General features: G+C 48.9%; 1 pseudogene; it reads right to left on the minus strand.

Annotated features, from left to right (window-relative positions):
- Positions 1-1682: 1682 nt before the first annotated feature.
- The window catches only part of LOC119923428, a 47487-nt pseudogene continuing 28766 nt past the window's right edge, over positions 1683-20403 (minus strand).

The following is a 20403-nucleotide window of genomic DNA, read 5'->3' on the forward strand; positions in this document are numbered from 1 at the left end:
CACCTCATCCCTGACTCTCCCCTAGTGACCCAGCATGGACCATCCAACACCCCTGCCTCTTCACCTCCCTATCTCTGACTCTCCCCCAGTGACCCAACAGGGATCATCCAACACCCCTGACTTTCCCTTCTCTATTAATCTCTGTGCCTCAAGTTTCCTCATTAGTAAACTGGGGATGAAGACTGTGAGCCCAAAGTGGGACAGGGACTATGTCCAACCCAGTTATCTTGTGTTGTCTATCCCAGTGGTTAGTACAGTGTCTGGCACATAATAAGTGCTTAACAAAGACCACAGTTGTTGTTATTATTATCCGGGAAGTCGGATTTGGCCCTTCTGTGGGGGATTGATTAGCATAGGTGCTGTTCTCATTTCTCTTTCCACCTGACTTTTTAAAAAAATTTTATTTCATATTTTAATAACAGTGATGGTATTTGTTAAGCGCTTACTATGTGCTATCCACTGTTCTAAGCACTGGGGGGGATACAGGGTGATTAGGTTGACTCACGTGGGGCTCACAGTCTTAATCCCCATTTTACAGATGAGGTAACTGGGGCACAGAGAAGTGAAGTGACTTGCCCGAAGTCACACAGCAAACAAGTGGCGGAGCTGGGATTGGAACCCATGACCTCTGACTCTCAAGCCCGTACTCCTTCCACTGAGCCACGCTGCTTCTCTATGGTATTTGTTAGGCTTTAGGTCTTTCTGCCGGGCCACAGTGTTTATTTACTAACTGCCTTCAAGCAGTGGGGTCACTAGCGAAAGCGGATCTGGGCCGGAATGCCAGATCGATCGATCAATCGATCGGTGCTATTTATTGTGTCCTTGCTCTGTGCAGAACACTGTACTAACTATTCATAATATAAAAGCACTCACTTTGTGCCAAGCACCCTACTAAGCTCTGATGTAGCTCAAAGATGCAGAAAAGCAGCGTGGTCTTGTGGAAAAAGCCCAGGCCTGGGAGTCAGAAGACCTGAGTTCTAATCTCAGCCCTGCCACTTGTCTGCTGTAAGACCTTGGGCCTTTCACGTCACTCTTTTGTGCCTCAGCTACCTCTTCTGTGAAATGGGGATTAAGACTGTGAATCCCATGGGGGCCAGGGCCTGTATCCAGCCCAATTAGCGTTTAGTAAAGTACCTGGCATGTAATAAGTGCTTAACAACAACAACAAAAAAAGCTTCTGAGGGTTCCCTTCCCTGTCTTCTGCTGATTCTCCCAGGAGACAGACGTGAATATGAATGAATGAGTCATTTATATCATGTAGCTTATAGACAGATATGTGCATAACTTCTGTGGGGTTGACAGTGGGGCACAGATGTTCAGAAGGTCATGGGTTCCAATCCTGGCTCTGCCACTTGTCTGCAGTGTGAACTTGAGCAAGTCACTTAACTTCTCTGTACCTCAGTTCCCTCATCTGTAAAACGGGGTTCAAGACCGTGAGCCTCATGTAGGACAGGGACTGTGTCCAACCCGATTTGCTTATATCCACCCTAGCGCTTAGTACAGTACCTGGCACATAGTAGGCACTTGACAAAAACTGTAATTATTGTTGTTATTATTATTATCATCATCATCATTACATGCTTTCAAGTGCACAGTACCCAGCTCCACAAACGGCAGACACTAGTTGGAGACCTCTGATTGATTGATCGATCTGTCCGTGTCCTTCCCGAAGCCTCCCACTCTCAGACCGACTCCGAAAGAGGACGGACCGTGGCGGGTCCGGGGCCCGGACGGACGCAGACGCTGGCCCCGGATCTCCCGGGAGGCCGGCGGCAGATCCGCGGCTGGCTACTGATGTGCTCTCCCCTCTGGCCACTGCCCCCTGTGTGGCAACTACGGGTCATTTTGAGGGGGGGGGGCACGTGGACCGCTCCCCAGATCCAACCCCGCCGTGTCAGGCCGGTGTAGATGAGGGACGTTGTCCGATCTGATTATTTGATGAAGATCTTCATCTTCTAGGGGATGCAGCGTGGCTCAGTGGAAAGAGGACGGGCTTGGGCGTCAGAGGTCGTGGGTTCAAATCCCGACTCCGCCACTTGTGAGCTGTGTGACTTTGGGCAAGTCACTTAACTTCTCTGGGCCTCAGTTCCCTCATCTGTAAAATGGGGATGAAGACTGTGAGCCCCATGTGGGACAACCTGATTACCTTGTTTCTACCCCAGCGCTTAGAACAGTGCTTGGCACATAGTAAGCACTTAATCAATCAATCAATCGTATTTATTGAGCGCTTACTGTGTGCAGAGCACTGTACTAAGCGCTTGGGAAGTACAAGTTGGCAACATATAGAGACAGTCCCTACCCAACAGTGGGCTCACAGTCTAGAAGGGGGAGACAGAGAACAAAAACAAACATACTAACAAAATAAAATAAATAGAATAGATATGTACAAGTAAAATAAATAAATAAATCAATAGAGTAATAAATATGTACAAACATATATACATATATACAGGTGCTGTGGGGAAGGGAAGGAGGTAAGATGAGGGGGATGGAGAGGGGGACGAGGGGGAGAGGAAGGAAGGGGCTCAGTCTGGGAAGGCCTCCTGGAGGAGGTGAGCTCTCAGTAGGGCCTTGAAGGGAGGAAGAGAGCTAGCTTGGCAGATGGGCAGAGGGAGGGCATTCCAGGCCCTGGGGATGACGTGGGCCGGGGGTCGATGGCGGGACAGGCGAGAACGAGGCACGGTGAGGAGATTAGCGGCAGAGGAGCGGAGGGTGCGGGGTGGGCTGTAGAAGGAGAGAAGGGAGGTGAGGTAGGAGGGGGCGAGGTGATGGAGAGCCTTGAAGCCGAGGGTGAGGAGTTTCTGCCTGATGCGCAGATTGATTGGTAGCCACTGGAGATTTTTGAGGAGGGGAGTAACATGCCCAGAGCGTTTCTGGACAAAGACAGTCCGGGCAGCAGCATGAAGTATAGATTGAAGTGGGGAGAGACATGAGGATGGGAGATCAGAGAGAAGGCTGATACAGTAGTCCAGACGGGATAGGATGAGAGCTTGAACGAGCAGGGTAGCGGTTTGGATGGAGAGGAAAGGGCGGATCTTGGCGATGTTGCGGAGCTGAGACCGGCAGGTTTTGGTGACGGCTTGGATGTGAGGGGTGAATGAGAGAGCGGAGTCGAGGATGACACCAAGTTTGCGGGCTTGTGAGACGGGAAGGATGGTAGTGCCGTCAACAGAGATGGGAAAGTCAGGGAGAGGGCAGGGTTTGGGAGGGAAGACAAGGAGTTCAGTCTTGGACATGTTGAGTTTTAGGTGGCGGGCAGACATCCAGATGGAGATGTCCTGAAGGCAGGAGGAGATGCGAGCCTGGAGAGAGGGGGAGAGAGCAGGGGCAGAGATGTAGATCTGGGTGTCATCAGCGTAGAGATGATAGTTGAAGCCGTGGGAGCGAATGAGGTCACCAAGGGAGTGAGTGTAGATCGAGAACAGAAGGGGACCAAGCACTGAACCTTGGGGAACCCCCACAGTAAGGGGATGGGAGGGGGAGGAGGAGCCTGCAAAAGAGACTGAGAATGAACGACCGGAGAGATAAGAGGAGAACCAGGAGAGGACGGAGTCTGTGAAGCCAAGGTCGGATAGCGTGTTGAGGAGAAGGGGGTGGTCCACAGTGTCGAAGGCAGCTGAGAGGTCGAGGAGGATTAGGATAGAGTAGGAGCCGCTGGATTTGGCAAGCAGGAGGTCATTGGTGACCTTTGAGAGGGCAGTTTCCATGGAACGTAGGGGACGGAAGTCCATTTGTCTTTGAGAAGCAGAGTTGTTTGGGCTCCTGTGACCAAGTCATCAGTGGTGCAGGTGGGAGAGCAGAAGGTACGTATTGTACTGGAAACAGGTCTATTGGGTCTGCAGTTCTGGATTTCCAGTCCTTGTGAAATGAGCCTCTCCTGGGGATCGGAGGAGTGCGGGCTGGACAAGTGTTAGTCTGGCAGAGTATAGCAATCAGCTTAGCTGCAGTTTTCTGGGTGATGATAATTGTGGTATTTGTGAAGTGCTTACTGTGTGCCAGGCCCTGTACTAAGTGCTGGGGTGGATACAGGCTGATCCGGTTGGACCCAGTCCCTGTCCCACATGGACTCACAGTCTCAATCCCCATTTTTCAGATGAGGTAATGGAAGCCCAGAGAAGTGAAGCGACTTGCCCAAGGTCACAGAGCAGATGAGTGGCCGAGCTGGAATTAGAACTCATGACCTGCTGAATCCCAGGCCCCTGCTCTATCCGCTAGGCAATAAATGACTGTCTCCATCCATTTGTCTAGGGGAATGGAGACAGACGTGAATGTGAATAAATTCTTTGTAATCCATCTTTTAAAGCAAGTAAGTTTTCTGCCAACCCTGTATACTCCCTCTCCAGCTGTGAATACTGTTATATCCTGGCAGCAGATGTGGTCCTCATCTGTTGACAGAGGGCAGGATGGGGGAACGTGGACCCTCAGCATCACTAATCCAGGTTCCCCAGTTCTGCGTGTCCATCGACTGGGGCCAGTGGAGAAGCTCCAGGACCGCTTCATTCCCATGAGGCCAAGAATCCTCTTCCCCCCATCCTCAGAGGGGGCTTTGATGGTGTGTCCCAAGATCCCCTCGTTGTGAGCCCAGTTGGCTCTAAGGTCTGGGAGGAAAACCCCCACGGGCCTCCTCCTCCAGCAACGTGCAGGTCGGGGCCGGATGACCATAGGGAGAACCCAACTGGCTGTTGCTCCTTCTGCAGATGCAGCTCATCACAGCTGCCCGGCCCTGAGGACTGTTCCCCTGAATTTGGGCAGTCAGGTCAATTCTCAAATGCACCCCACCATTGAAAGACTAGTAGGTCAGTCCCAATCAAAGGAAAGGTGGTGGTGGTGGTTGTGTGTGTGTGTGTGTGTGTGTGTGTGTGTGTGTGTGTTTTCACGTGCATAAGTGTGTGCGTGCACACATATGCGTGCGTGAAAGACGGGTTTATTTTTTGGTTGAGTAATGAAAAAGGAGTTGCCACTGTCATCAAGGAGGCTGGTTCTGGACTCAGGAACTTTGGGCTCTGTTCAGGGACCTGACTTTAGTTGGCCAATCGAGCAGACCGAGGGCCCTGCGCATCCCTGTCCGCAGGTGAGGACCCCCTCCGTGCCTAATAGTGGTAGCTCCTGTGGGAGTGGAGACCCTCACCATGACCACAGCGTGGATACAGAGTGGTGGATTTCCCAGTTCTAGTCCTGGGAAGAGATGGAGCCAGGAGCTAGGCTGCCATCTCTAAGGGAAGGTGTTGCTTATGGCTGGTGAAAATGTTTGTTTATGAATTTACATCCTTAAAAGTTCATCTCTAGAGAACGAGAGAATGGGGCTGGTACTGGAAATGGGGACTGGGACTCTGAGCAGGGAACTGGTTTTGTCTGACCTGACTGTAGGACAGAGAAGATTCGAGGCTGCCAATTCTATAGATGGATCAAACCTTCCTGCTCCCGCACCACTGTCTGCACATCCTTATTTCTCTCCTCACTCCGGTCCATACTTCACGCTGCCGCCCGCATCATTTTTCTACAGAAACATCCGGGACGTGTTTCCCCACTCCTCAAGAGACTCCAGTGGTTGCCCATCCACCTCCGCCTCAAACAGAAACTCCTCCCCATGGGTGTTAGAGCACTCGAGCCCCTTGCACCCTCCTACCCCACCTTGTTACATTCCTACTACAATCCAGCCCACACCCTTCACCTCTCTAATGCCAACCCTCTCACTATATCTCCAACTAGTCCATCTCGCTACCCATCTCTCACCCACCTCCTGCCTCTGGCCTGGAAGGCCCTTCCTCCTCATACCCGACGGACAAAGACTCTATTCCCCTTCCAAACCTCACTGAAGTCACATCTCCTCCAAGAGGCCTTCCCTGGCTAAGCCCTCCTTTCCTCTTCTCCCACTCCTTCCTGCATTGCCATAACTTGCTCCTTTCATGTGTCTCCCCCGACTCCCGCCGCCCCCCCCCCCACCGCCGCACACCAGCAGTTATGTCCATATCTGTAATGCATTTCTTTATATCACTGCTGGCTCCTTCTCTAGACCATAAGCTCACTGTGGTCAGGGAATGCATCTGTTATCATGTTATATTGTACTCTCCCATGTGCTTCGTACTGTGCTCTGCACACAGTAAGCGCACAGTAAACAGGATTTGCTGACTGACTAACTAACTCTGCTCAGCCAGGGGCTTGGCCCTGTTGGTGGGGGTGCAGGGCAGAAGCCCCTTCAGGCCACTGGTAGTCGGTCTTCTGTCCTGGCAAAAAATTGAACGGTAACCCCAAACCAAATGGTCACACTGCCACTGGCCTGGCAGTGTGACCATCCAACCCTTGAGTCTCTGCCCTCCTCATCCTTGACTCTCCCTCAGTAACCCATCCGGGACATCTTACGCCCCTGACCTTCCCTTCTCCATTAATATCTGTGCCTCAGTTTCCTTATTTGAAAATGGGGATTAAGACTGTGAGTCCAGTGTGGGACAGGGACTGTGTTCAACCCAATTATCCTGTGTTTACCCAGCAGTTAGTATAGTGTCTGGCAGATAATAAGCACTTAGCAAAGACCATAGTTATTATTATTATCCTGGAGGTTAGATTTGGCCAATCTGTGGGGGATTGATCAGCATAGATCCTGTTCTCATTTCTCTTGCCACTTGACTTTTTTATTTTTTAATTTTAATGATTATTTTAATGGTATTTCTTATTCAATTGTCATTCAATCAGTCAATCAATCGATCACTGCTATTGATTGAGTCCTTACTCCGTGCAGAATAGTATAGTAACTACTTACAATATTTAAGTGCTTACTATGTGCCAAGCACCCTAGTAAGCTCTGGGGTAGATAAAAGATGCAGAGAAGCAGCGTGGTCCTGTGGAAAGAGCCCAGGCCTGGGAGTCAGAGGACCTGGGTTCTAATCTCATCTTCACCACTTATCTGCTGTATGACCTAGGGCCAGTCACTTCACTCTTCTGTGCCTCAGCTACCTCTTCTGTGAAATGGGGATTACAGCTGTGATTCCCATGTGGGCCAGAGCCTGTATCTAATCTGATTAATTTGTCTCTAGCCCCACGCTTGGTACGGTGCCTGGCATGTAATAAGTGCTTATGGAGAAAAAAAAGGCTGTGGGGTCTTCTCAGTCTTCTGTTCAGACACTCGGGAGACATGTGAGTTTGAATGAATGAGTCATTTATAGATATGTGCATAACTTCTGTGGGGTTGACAGTGGGGTGGATATGTTCAGAAGTTCATGGGTGCCAATCCTGGCTCCGCCACTTGACTGCTGTGTGTTCTTGGGCAAGCCACTTAATTACTCTGTGCCTCAGTTCTATAAAATGGGGATCAAGACTGTGAGCCTCATGTGAGATAGGGACTGCGTCCAACCCAATTTGCTTGTATCCACCCCAGCGCTTAGTACAGTGCCTGGCTCATAGCAAGCACTTAACAAATACCATAATTATTATCATCATCATTATTATTATTGTTATTATCGTTATTATCATTGCATGCTCCCCAGTGCACGGTACAGCAGCGCCACAGGAGGCAGACACTTGTTCGAGACCTCTGATTGATTGATCAATTCGGCCGTGTCCTTCCCAAAGCCTCCCACTCTCAGACCGACTCTGAGAGAGGATGGACCGTGGTGGATTCTGGGCCCGGAAAGACACAAACCCTTGTCCTGGATCTCCCAGGAGGTCGGCGGCAGACCTGCCACTACCGATCCACTCTCATTCATTCAGTCATATTCATTTAGTGCTTCCTGTGTGACGAGCACTGTACTAAGCGCTTGGGAAAGTGCAGTACAGTGATAAAGAGAAACAATCCCTGTCCACAATGATCTCGCACTCTGGGGGTGATGTGGGGGGGGTGGGGTGGGGGCGAAAGATATCAAGACAAGTAAACAGACATCACTAAATACAAATCAAATTGCAGATTTATACATGAGTGCTTTGGGGCAGGGAGAGGTGGAAAGAGCAAAGGGAGTGAGTCAGGGTGATGCGGTAGGGAGTGAGAGATGAGGGAAAGAGGGGCTTAGTCAGGGAAGGCCTTTTGGAAGACATGTGCCTTCAGTAAAGCTTTGAAGGTGGGGAGGGCAATTGTCTGGCAGATTTGAGGAGGGAGGGCGTTCCAGGCCACTGGTAGGACGTTGACCAGAGGTCAGCGGTGAGACGGGTGAGAACGAGGCACAGTGAAAAGGTAGCACCAGAGAAGTGAAGTGTGTGGGCTGAGATGGAGAGGAGAGAAAGGAGGTGAGGTGGGAGGGGGCAAGGTGGTGGAAAGCTTTAAATCCAATGGTGAGGAGTTTTTGTTTGGATAGGCAGCCACTAGAGATTTTGGGGGAGGGGTGTGGCATTCCCTGAACATTTCTGTAGAAAGATAATCCGGGCAGCGGAGCGAAGTATGGACTGGAGTAGGGGGAGGCAAGAGGTTGGGATGTCAGAAAGGAGACCGTTACAGTAATCCAGGCTGGATAAGATGAGTGGTTATACTAACGTGGTAGAGGTTTGGAGAGAGAGGAAAGGGCAATTTTTGGCGATGTTATGAAGGTGAGACCGACAGGATGTAGGACCCGGACTGTGTCCAACCCAATGATCTTATCTCTATTCCAGTGCTTAGTTCAGTGCCTGGGACACAGTATGTGCTTCACAAACACCCTGGAAAAAAACAAAACAGTGCCACCGGAAGGTGATTCATTCATTCCTTCAATCATATTTATTGAGCGCTTACTGTGTGCAGAGCACTGTACTAAGTGCTTGGGAAGTACAAATTGGCAAAATATAGAGATGGTCCCTACCCAGGTGATGGAGAGTCTCAGCCTCACAGAACCATGCCTTTGCACCACCATCGGGCGACAGAGTAGGACAGCCTCCCAGACCAGCGCCTGAAGCGAGGACGGTGTGATAGAGGCACAGCTTCACAGAACAATGCCTAGAAGCCACATGGGGCTGTAGCGAGAAGCCTTGCCCTAGAACAAGCTTCCTGCTGCACCATGCTATACTATAATATGCCGCCATCCAGCGCAGCCACCCTGAACAAGCCTGTTGTCACCATGGGGTGAGAGAGAGGCACAGTCTACCAGAATAACAATTAGTGCCACCAGGGACAGGCTGCCGCTCTCAGAACAGAAGATGGTTCTGGTTCCTGGGGCCAGGAGAATCTCTCCATAGCAGCTGCTCAGTGTTTCTCCTCGACCTCTTACATTGTGGGCACATTCAACTCCCAAATTTACTCCATTACTGATTGGCCTGAATTGCTACCCCAAAGGGAGTCTGTGTGTTTGTGTGTATGTGAATAGTAGAGGGGAAGAAGAGTGTTGAGGTGGCTGCCACTCAAGGGAGAACAGGTGCTGGGGTGCTGTGCAGGAGGCTTGTTTTCTCTTACTTGATTGGGACTGAGAAGACCCAGGGCCCTTAATTCTATAGAAGGGTCAAGCTTTCCTGTGTCTATAGCAAAACTTCCTCACCATTGGCTTTAAAGCACTTAAACACCTTGCCCCTTCCTACCTCATCTCACTGCTCTCCTACTACAACCCAGCCCGCACGCTTCACTCCTCCATTGCTCACCTTCTCACTGTACCTAGATCTCTTCTGTCTCACCGCCGACCTCTCGCCTGCATCCTCCCTCTGGTCTGGGCTGCCCTCCCTCCTCATATCAGACAGAGAATTGCTCTCCCCCACTTCAAAGCCTTATTGAAGGCACAATTCCTCCAGGAAGCCTTCCCTGACCTAGCCCTCCTCTCTTCTTCTCTCACTCCCTTCTGCCCCTCTCATGCTTGCTCCTTCATACATTCTCTTTCCCTCCCCCATGGCACATATGTTTATATCTGTATATATCTGTAATGTATTTATTTATTTCTCCTTTTAGTCATTTGTATTAATGTCTGTCTCCCCCTCTAGACTGTGAGGTCATTGTGGGCAGGGAATGTATTTGGTGCTATATAGTACTGACCCAAGTGCTTAGTACAGTGCTTTGCACACAGCAAGCACTCAATAAAGACAGTAATTGTTATTGTTATTAAAAATAAGAGTAAGGCCCCTCCCAGTCCCAGTTGGTGGTATAATCCAGTAGTCCAATTTGGTATTGTCAGAGAATTAAAAATATAATAATAATGATGATGGTATTTGTTAAGCGCTTACTATGTGCAAAGCACTGTTCTAAGCACTGGGGAGGTTACAAGGTGATCAGGTTGTCCCACGAGGGGCTCACAGTTTTAATTCCCATTTTCCAGATGAGGTAACTGAGGCACAGAGAAGTGATTTGTGCAAAGTCACACAGCTGACAGTTGGCGGAGCTGGGATTGGAACCCATGACCTCAGTGTCCAAAGCCCGTGCTCTTTCCACTGACCTACGCTGCTTCTCAAAATAAAAATATGGCTTTTTTAAAAGTGGTATTGGTTAACCAGTCTGTCAATCATATTTATTGAGCACTTACTGTGTGCAGAGCAGTGTAGTAAGCACTTTGGAGAGTATAGTATAATAAACAGTGTATAGTAATAAACAGAACCTCCTGACTCTCCCCACGACAGTCTATACTTCACTCTGCTGCCCGGATTACCTTTCTACAGAAACGTTTTGGGCATATCACCCCGCTCTTCAAAAATCTCCAGCGGTTGCTTATAAACCTTTGCATCAAGCAAAAACTCCTCACTTGCTGGTTTCAAAGCTCTCCATCCCCTTGCCCCTTCTTACTTCACCTCTGTTCCCTCCTTCTACATCCCAGCCCACGCACTCTGCCCCTCTGGTGCCAATCTCCTCGCTGTGCCTCATTCTCTCCTGTCCGGCCGTCGACCCCTGGCCCACGTCCTGCCTTTAGCCTGGAATGCCCTCCCACTTCAAATCCCCCAAACAATCAAACGTCCCCCCCCTTCAAAGCCCTACTGAAGGCACACCTCCTTCCCAGACTAAATCCTCCTTTTCCTCTGCTCCCCCTCCCCTCCGTGTCACCCCGACTCGCTCCCTTTGCTCTGCACACAGGCAGTAAAGCATTGTGGCTCAGTGAAAAGAGCCCGGGCTTTGAAGTCAGGGGTCATGGGTTCAAATCCCGGCTCCACCAATTGTCAGCTGTGTGACTTTGGGCAAGTCACTTCACTTCTCTGTGCCTCAGTGACCTCATCTGTAAAATGAGGATTAAGACAGTGAGCCCCATGTGGGATAACCTGATTACCTTATATCCCCTCCAATGCTTAGAACAGTGCTTGGCACGTAGTAAGTGCTTAACAAAAGCCATCATTATTAGTAGTAGTAGTACAGTGCTCTGCACACAGTAAGCTCTCAATAAATACGATTGAATGAATGAGTGACACAGCCCCCTGTTCCATAAGGAGCTCACAGTCTTCATCTCTGTTTTCCAGATGAGGGAACTGAAGCCCATCACTCAGAACAGTCCTCCAGTGCTTAGAACAGGGCTTGGCACCTAGTAAGCGCTTAACAAATACCATAATAATTATTATTATTAGGTCCTTGCCCACTCTCACACAGCAGACTGGTGGCAAAGCGAGAATTGGAACCCATGTCCTTCTGACTCCCAGGCTCATGCTCTATCCACTAAGCCAACCTGCCTCAGTTCCCTTATGTAGCAGTGTAATGTGCTTGACTCAGTACCAACTTGGCTCCTCCATTTGAGTAAATCATGAAATGAAGTTATTTGAGTCAATCAAATGATTGGGCTTGGCTTTGAGTAAATCAAGTAACCAGGCAGTTTGAGTTAATCAAACTACTGGGCTTGACTTGATTGAACCAAGTCAGCAAGCCTGGAGTCAATCAACCTATCAGCCACATCCAGCTTGGTGAAGCAGGTCTAGGCAGAGGGAAAGGTCAGAGAGAAAGGTGGACCAAAGCAGGACCTTGACTATTGTGCTTCCACAGTTCACAGTTTTACAGATAAGGACATTGAGGCCTAGAGAAGTGAAGTGATTTGCCTAAGGTCATCCAGCAGACAAGCCGTGGAGTAAGGTTTAGAATCCAGGTCCTTCTGGCTCCCAGGCCCAAGCTCTATCGACTAGGCCATGCCACTTCTCCTGCCTATGTTCCTTCCCCCTTTATAATTGGCATCGATCAGACCTTTCTCTGGGAACATAGTTCTCTGAGGAACCCCAGATCTGAGGTGCGGTATGCAGAATTTAGAGGAACCAAAAGAGAAAGATAGAACTGCTTAAAATAACTCAGAGGAAAGATTAAAAACTGGGGTTTTGTTGCTTGGAGAATGTGAGAGGCTTTAATCATGGAACCCAAGGGTGTGAAGGAATATTATATGAGTGATGGTCATCAGTTGTTCTTGAAATCTGATAATCATCTCATCCAATGTTGTGGAGCAGTGTGGCCTAGTGGATTGAGTAAAGGCCTGGGATTCAGAGTACTGCGTCCTAAACCCAGCTCTGCCAGTCGCCTGCTGTGTGACCTTGGACAAGTCACTTCACTTCTCTGGGCCTCAGTTTCCTCAGCTGTAAAATGGGGATTAAACCCTATTCCCTCCTACTTAGACTTTGAACCCCATGTGGGACAAGGATTGTATCCGACTTGATAACTCCAGTGCTTAGAACAGTGCTTGACACATAGTAAGTGCTTAAAAAATATTATTAGAAACAAAAAAGAACCAAAAAACCCCAACAATTATCAGGGATATTTGATAGAAAATAGTATTTGATAGAAAATGATAAAAATTAATAATTGTGGTATTTGTTCAGCACTTCCTATGTGTCAAGCACTGTTCTAAATTGAAGCCATAAGGAAGATTTTTGGCTGGGTGGAGACCCATTGAAACTCATGGCCCAGGGGAAAGTACACGGGCTTGGGACTCAAAGGAACTGGATTCCGATCCGGCTCCGCCACCTGTCCACGGTGTGACCTTGGGCACGTCTCTTCACCTCTCTGGGCCTCTGTGATCTCATCTGGAAAATGGAGATTAAGATTGGGAGTCCCACATGGGACGGGGACTCTGTCCAACTGGATTAGCTTTTATCTACCCCAGCTCTTAGTGCAGAGCCTGGCACATAGTAAGGGCTAAACAAATGCCACAATAATTACTGAAGCATCAGCAAAGAAATCAATGGAAGAGCCTTTAGAGATCTTTTAAAGAAGGGTTTGATGTTGTGTGTCTGGGATGGTTTAAAAGTAGCCCTGCCTGGAGGCAGTGCAGTATCCTAGATGACCTCTCAAAGTTCCCTCCGGGCTGATTTGGGTAAGGATATATCCAACTCAGTATAGATATATTCCCTTAACTACAGCTCCCTGGAGATATAACGGGGAGGAAATTTTATATTCCTACTTTGTGTCTTTTAAGTGTTTGTCTTGACCCAAAATTCTGTTTCTGTCCCATTAAAAAATCAAAAAACTTTTGTTTCCTTTTAGCCAGAATACAAGATCGCCGATCCTATCTGCACCTATGTATTCTCAATCTTGTGGTGTTTACGACACTGCCAATCAAATGGCATACTGTAGTAATTATACTGGAAGATAAGAACTGTAGAGAGAGGATTGTTTTACCTCCATTTTCATCTTCTCTGTCACCTGGGAGCTCATCGGTCTCCTTCTGGCTGCCTGCATCCAAACCATTTTCTTACTTTTTTTTTCAATGGAATTCATTAATGGAATTCATTCATTAATTCATTCCTCAAAAATCTCCAGTGGCTACCAATCAATCTGCGCATCAGGAAGAAACTCCTCACCCTGGGCTTCAAGGCTCTCCATCACCTCGCCCCCTCCTACTTCACCTCCCTTCTCTCCTTCTACAGCCCACCCCGCACCCTCCGCTCCTCCGCCGCTAATCTCCTCACCGTACCTCATTCTCGCCTGTCCCGCCATCATCGACCCCCGGCCCACGTCATCCCCCGGGCCTGGAATGCCCTCCCTCTGCCCATCCTCCAAGCTAGCTCTCTTCCTCCCTTCAAGGCCCTGCTGAGAGCTCACCTCCTCCAGGAGGCCTTCCCAGACTGAGCCCCTTCCTTCCTCTCCCCCTCATCCCCCTCTCCATCCCCCCCATCTTACCTCCTTCCCTTCCCCACAGCACCTGTATATATGCATATATGTTTGTACATATTTATTACTCTATTTATTTATTTATTTATTTTACTTGTATATATCTATTCTGTTTATTTTATTTTGTTAGTATGTTTGGTTTTGTTCTCTGTCTCCCCCTTTTAGACTGTGAGCCCACAGTTGGGTAGGGACTGTCTCTATATGTTGCCAATTTGTACTTCCCAAGCGCTTAGTACAGTGCTCTGCACACAGTAAGTGCTCAATAAATACGATTGATGATTAAGTATCTACTACGTGCCAGGCACTGTACTGAGGACTGGGGTAGATACAAGTCATTCAGATGGGACACAGTCCCTGTCCCACATGGGGCTCACAGTCTTCATCCCCATTTTACAGATGAGGTCAGTGAGGCCCAGAGAAGTGAAGTGACTTGCTTAAGCTGTAGAGCCAGGATTACAACTCAGGCCCTTCTGACTCCCAGGCCTGTGCTACAGTCCACTTGGCCACACTCCTTCTCCTGTTTGAAATATTGAGAATAGTGCCATGTACTCACCAGTAAATATCGCAAAGTGTTTGTTATTCTCTTGTCTGCAGACTGTACACTCCCGGTGGACTGGGAATATGTCTATCAAGTCTGCTGTACTGTACTTTTCCAAGCTCTTAGTCCAGTGCCCTACATGCACAGTAATCACTCATTAAATGCCTTTGATTGAATGATTCATTCATTCACTGATTCAATCCTATTTATGAAGTGCTTACTGTGTGCAGAGCACTGTACTAAGCTCTTGGAAATGACAATACAGCAATAGAGACAATCCCTGCAACAACAGATGGAGAGCCAGACATCAAAACAAGTAAAGAGGCAGCCATATAAATAAATAGAATTATAGACTTATACATGTATGCATAAGTGCTGTGGGGTGGTGGGGGGGGCAAAGGGGAAGAGCAAAGGGAGCGACTCATACATATATGCCTAAGTGCTGTGGGGCCAGGGGCAAGGGGGAAGAGCAAAGGGAGAGACTCAGTGACGTGGAAGGGAGGGGGAGCCAAGGAGAAGGGGGCTTAGTTTGGGAAGGCCTCTTGGAGGAGGTGAGCCTTCAGCAGGGTTTTGAACGGGGGAAGAGTGATTGTTTGGCGGATTTGAGGAGGGAGGGCATTCCAGACCGGAGGTAGGACGTGGGCCAGGGGTCGGCGGTGCGACAGGTGAGATGGAGGCACAGTGAGAAGGTTAGCAGTAGAGGAATGGAATGTGCAGGCTGGGCTGCAGAAGGAGAGAAGGGAAGTGAGGCTAAGAAGGTGCAAGGGGATAGAGCTTTGAAGCCAATAGTGAGGAGTTTTTGTTCGATATAGAGGCTGATAGGCAACCACTGGAGATTTTTGAGGAGGGAGATGCCATGTCTTGAACATTTCTGTAAGAAAGATAATCCAGGCAGTGGAGTGAAGTACGGACTGAAATGGGGAGAGGCAGGAGGTTGGGAGGTCAGAAAGGAGGCTGATGCAGTAATCTTGGTGGGATAGAGTGAGTGACTGTACTAATGTGGTAGCGGTTTGGATGGACAGGGCAGATCCTGGCGTTGTTGTGAAGGTGAGACGGATAGGATTTGGTGACAGATTGGCTATGTGGGGTGAATGAGAGGGCGGAGTCAAGGATGACGCCCAAGGATGGTTGTGCCCTCGACAGTGATGGGAAACTCCGGGAGAGGACAGGGTTTGGGAGGGAAGGTAAGGAGGGCTTGTACTAAGTGCTTGGGAAGAAACAATACAGCAATAAACAGTGACAATCCCTGCCCACAATGAGCACAAAGTCTAGAGGGTGGGAGGCAGACATCAATACAAATATCTGCATAACTACTGTAGGAGTGGGTGGGGGGCAGGAAAGAGTAAAGGAAGCAAGTTTTAGAGCCATGCAGAAGGGAGCTAGAGATTAAGAAAATTGGGGTTTATCCCATCATCATCCCCTGCAGCACTGATTGAATGCCTGCTTTATGCAGAGAGAGCATTCTACTAGGTGGCTGGGAACATAAAAAAACTGATGTTTTTTTTAAAAGACACCTCTTGGTCTTTGAGGAGCTTTTGGACTAAGGAGGCAGGATCTCTCGAAAGATAAGAGAAGCAGCGTGACTCAATGGAAAGAGCACGGGCTTTGGAGTCAGTGGTCATGGGTTCAAATCCTGACTCCACCAATTGCCAGCTGTGTGACCTTGGGCAAGTCACTTAACTTCTCTGTTCCTCGGTTACCTCATCTGTAAAATGGGGATCGACTGTGAGCCCCCTGTGGGGCAACTTGATCACCTTGTATCCCCCCAGCGCTTAGAACAGTGCTTTACACATAGTAAGCGCTTAATAAATGCCATTATTATTATTATTCTTATGATAAAGTGCACTCAGTCAGGGAGAGGTGGGGATATTCAAATTAGTCCATGTTTCCATTGACTAGAAAGATTTTAGGAGGCACAGGAGAAGGAATAGGACCAAATGGGCTTATCCATTGATGTTCATTAAGTCATTCATTCAATTGTATTTATTGGGCACTTACTGGGTGCACAGTACTGCACTAAACACTTGGGATACTACAAAACAACAACAAATGGATACATTTCCTATCAACAGTGAGCTTACAAAATTGTGGATACCCTTGTCTTTTTTTTATGGCATTTGTTAAGTGCTCCTGTTCCAGGCACCGTACCTGGCTTGACTACCCTATCTTTCTCTTCACTGGCCTCTCTGCCTCTGGTCTCTCTACCGCCCAGGGTATTTTCCAAAACTCTCACCCGGAACAGCGATGATTAAAGCCATGGAATTGAATGAGCTCCCCGAGGGAGTGAGTGTACAGTAAGATAGAAAGGGTTTCAAAAGAGAACCTCAAGGGACCCAAACAAGTTAAGGGATGGAGGGAGAAGAGGAACTGCTGAGAGACTTTTTCATTGGCTTTTTAAAAAAATGGTATTTGTTAAGTGTTTACTTTGTGCGAGGCAGTGTTCTGCGCTCTGGGGTCGTTACAAGATAATCAGGTTTGACACAGTCCCTTTCCCACATGGGGCTCACAATCTTAATCCCCATTTTACAGACGAGGTCTCTGAGAAGTGAAGCGACTTGCCCAAGGACACACAGCTGACAAGTGGCAGCACCGAGCCGGTTCTGAAGAGAACAAATTTCCTTCTGACTCCCAAGCCCGGGCTCTATCTACTAGGCCTCGCCATGTATAGACCGTCGACGGGCAGCCGAGAACTGTGTCGAATGTGTTCGGCCCACCTGTCCGGGATTTCAGCACACCTGGTCAGGCACTGTTACCTGTAGGAATTTTCTGTGCTTACCCTGTGCCAGGCACTGTACTAATCGCTGGGGTAGAAACCAGCTAATCACATTAGACTCAGTCCCTGTCCCATCTGGGGCCCACTGTCTTCATCGCCATTTCACAGATGAGGGAACTGAGGTCCAGAGAAGTGAAGTGACTTGCCCAAGGTCACCTACCGCCTACCTGTACTAAGCATTGGGGTAGAACCAAGATCATCGGGATCCACATGGAGCTCACCTTCTATGTAGGCGTTGTGGGCGGTGAATGTGTTTGTTATACTGTATTCTCCCAAGCGCTTAGTACAGTGCTCTGCATGCAGTCGGCACTCAATAAATATGACCGATCAATTGATTGAGGGAGAACGGGTTTTGAATCCCCATTTTGGTGATGAGGGAACTGAGGCGCTGAGAAATGAGGTGGCTCGCCCAAGGTCCCACAGAAGACAAGTGGAGGAGCTGGGGTCAGAACCCAGGTCCTCTGACTCCCAGGCCCGTCCTCTTTTGACTAATAACAAGATATTGTGTTAAGAAGGCTTTGGGACCTAAGAACTAACTAACCCTAATACTGGAATTTCAAGATTTTGCATTAGGAAGGCTTTGGGACTTAAGGCCAAATAACACTAATAGCAAAATAACAAAATTTTGTGATAGAAAGGCCTTTGGGCTTAAGCCTCGGATGCATTAGTGGACACATTTCTTCACTGTGATAATCAATCGATCAATCCTATCTGTTGAGTCCTTACTATGTGCAGGGCACGGTACTAAGTGCTTGGGAGAGTACAATATAACAATATAACAGACACGTTCCCTTCCCACAGTGCGCTGACAGTCTGGAGAAGGAGACAGACATTCATAGAAATAAATAAAATTAGAGCTATGTACATAAGCGCTGTGGGACTGGGAGTGGGGGTGGTGAATAAAGGGAACAAGTCAGGGTGCCCCAGAAGGGAGTGGGAGAGGAGGAAATGAGGGCTTAGTGAGGGAAGGCCTCTTGGATATGGAGATGTGCCATCAATAAGGCTGAGAAGGTGGGGAGAGTAATAGTCTTTCAGTTATCAAAAGGGAGGGGATTCCAGGCCCTGGTGTTCTCACGCTCCAGTACCTCATGAGGATGTATCTGTCTGGGGCTGTATGGGTTCTCCGTTATTATTATTATTATTATTATTATTATTACTACTACTACTACTACTAATAATAATAATGGCATTTGTTAAGTGCTTCCTATGTGCCAGGCAGTGTACTAAGCGTTGGGGTGGATACAAGCAAATTGGGTTGGACACAGTCCCTGTCCCACATGGGTTTCACAGTCTTAATCCCCATTTTCTAGACAAAGGAAGTGAAGCAGTTTGGCTTAGTGATTAGAGCACGAGCCTGCGAGTCAGAAGGACCTGGATTCCAATCCTAACTTTGCCACTTGTCCGCTCCGTGAGCTTGGGTGGGTCAGTTTACTTCTCTGGGCCTTAGTTCCCTCATCTGGAAAATGGGGATGAAGACTGTGAGCCCCATGTGGGACAGTGGTCTGTGTCCAACCTGACAATGGTGCATCTACCCCAGCACTTAGTATAGTGCCTGGTACATGATAAGCGCTTTAACAGATACCATTCAAAAACTGGAAGTGACTTGCCCAAGGTCCCCTAAGTGGCAACGTTGGCATTGGAATCCAGCTCTTTCCAACTCCCAGGCCCAGGCTGTATCTGCTAGGCTGTGCTGCCTCCTCCAACTCTCTCCAAGCCCTCCTTGAACAAGAGTGAGCGGATCAGCTCCACCCGCTCTGTTCCCCCCAACCCCTCCCTCCAAAGGAAAACGCCCTCTTCCCTACCAGTGGAGGATGGAGAGGCAGGGGCCGGGGACACGCTGGAGCCAGGGAGTGCCAGTGACTTGAGGGTGCATCCATTCTTGCAGGCAGAGCAGGGGTGGCACAATTCTGTTCGCCCTGAGACTCCCACGGACTTTTGATCTGGAGCAAGGAGCGGGGAAGAGAGCGCATCAAGGGCAGAAGCTTTTCCCCGCACAGCAGTGGCTGCTCAGAGTCCCAGTTACTTGGAATGGTGGGATGGCCTGGGGGACAGGGACCCCCGGAGCCATACGATCTGGTGCCTGGGAACATCTCTACCAATTCTGTTCTATTGTCCCCTCCCAGGTGCTTAGTACAGAGCTCTACATGCAGTCATCATGATGGTACTTGTTAAGCGCTTACTACAAAGATGATCCGGGCAGCAGCGTGAATTACAGACTGAAGTGGGGAGAGACAGGAGGATGGGAGATCAGAGAGGAGGCTGATGCAGTAATCCAGTCGGGATAAGATGATAGATTGAACCGGCAAGGTAGCGGTTTGGATGGAGAGGGAAGGGCGGATCTTGGCGATGTTGCGGAGGTGAGACCGGCAGCTTTTGGTGACGGATTGGATGTGAGGGGTGAACGAGAGAGCGGAGTCAAGGATGACACCAACTTGCTCTGAGCCCAGGCACTGTACTAGGCACTGAGGTAGGTCCAAAGCTGATCGCTTACTATGCCAGGCACTGTACTAAGCTCTGGGGTAGATCCAAGCTAATCAGGTTGGACACAGTCCCCGTCCCCCATGGGGCTCACAGTCTTCATCCCCATTTTCCAGATGAGGGAAGTGAGGGCCAGAGAAGTGAAGTGACTTGCCCAGTGTCAAACGGCAGCAGACAAGTGGCAGTGCCAGGATTAGAACCCAGTTCCTTTTGACTCTCAGGCCCTTGGCGACTCCATTTGGAATGACACTCTCCGCATCTGGGCATTTCTAAACCAGCATCGTCCTGACAAGCCGGACATTTTGATTCCCAAAACCCTAGCGGGGAGGTGGAAGGAGAGAGACTCATTTGCCATCCCCCTATCTCTGGCTCCTCAAGCTTTGACTCATCGATTTGGAGTAGCAAGTCGAGATTCGGGCAAAACCGCGATTCAGAAATTTGAGATCCAGCTTACGGTCTAGAGGACTTTATTTGCGCCGCCCCACCCTCAGTCCCACTGCACTTTTAAAAATTGAGTATTAGTAATTATTTATTTACATTGATTTCCATCTCCCCCTCTAGACTGGAGGTGCCTTGGGCGGGGAACGTATCCGCTGATTCTGTCATACGGTCCGCTCCCGAGGGCTTAGTGTGGTGCTCAGCACAGGGTAAGCGCTCAATGAATTCCATTGATGG

This window comes from Tachyglossus aculeatus, unplaced genomic scaffold (genome assembly GCF_015852505.1).
Source record: "Tachyglossus aculeatus isolate mTacAcu1 unplaced genomic scaffold, mTacAcu1.pri scaffold_198_arrow_ctg1, whole genome shotgun sequence".
NCBI lineage: Eukaryota > Metazoa > Chordata > Mammalia > Monotremata > Tachyglossidae > Tachyglossus > Tachyglossus aculeatus.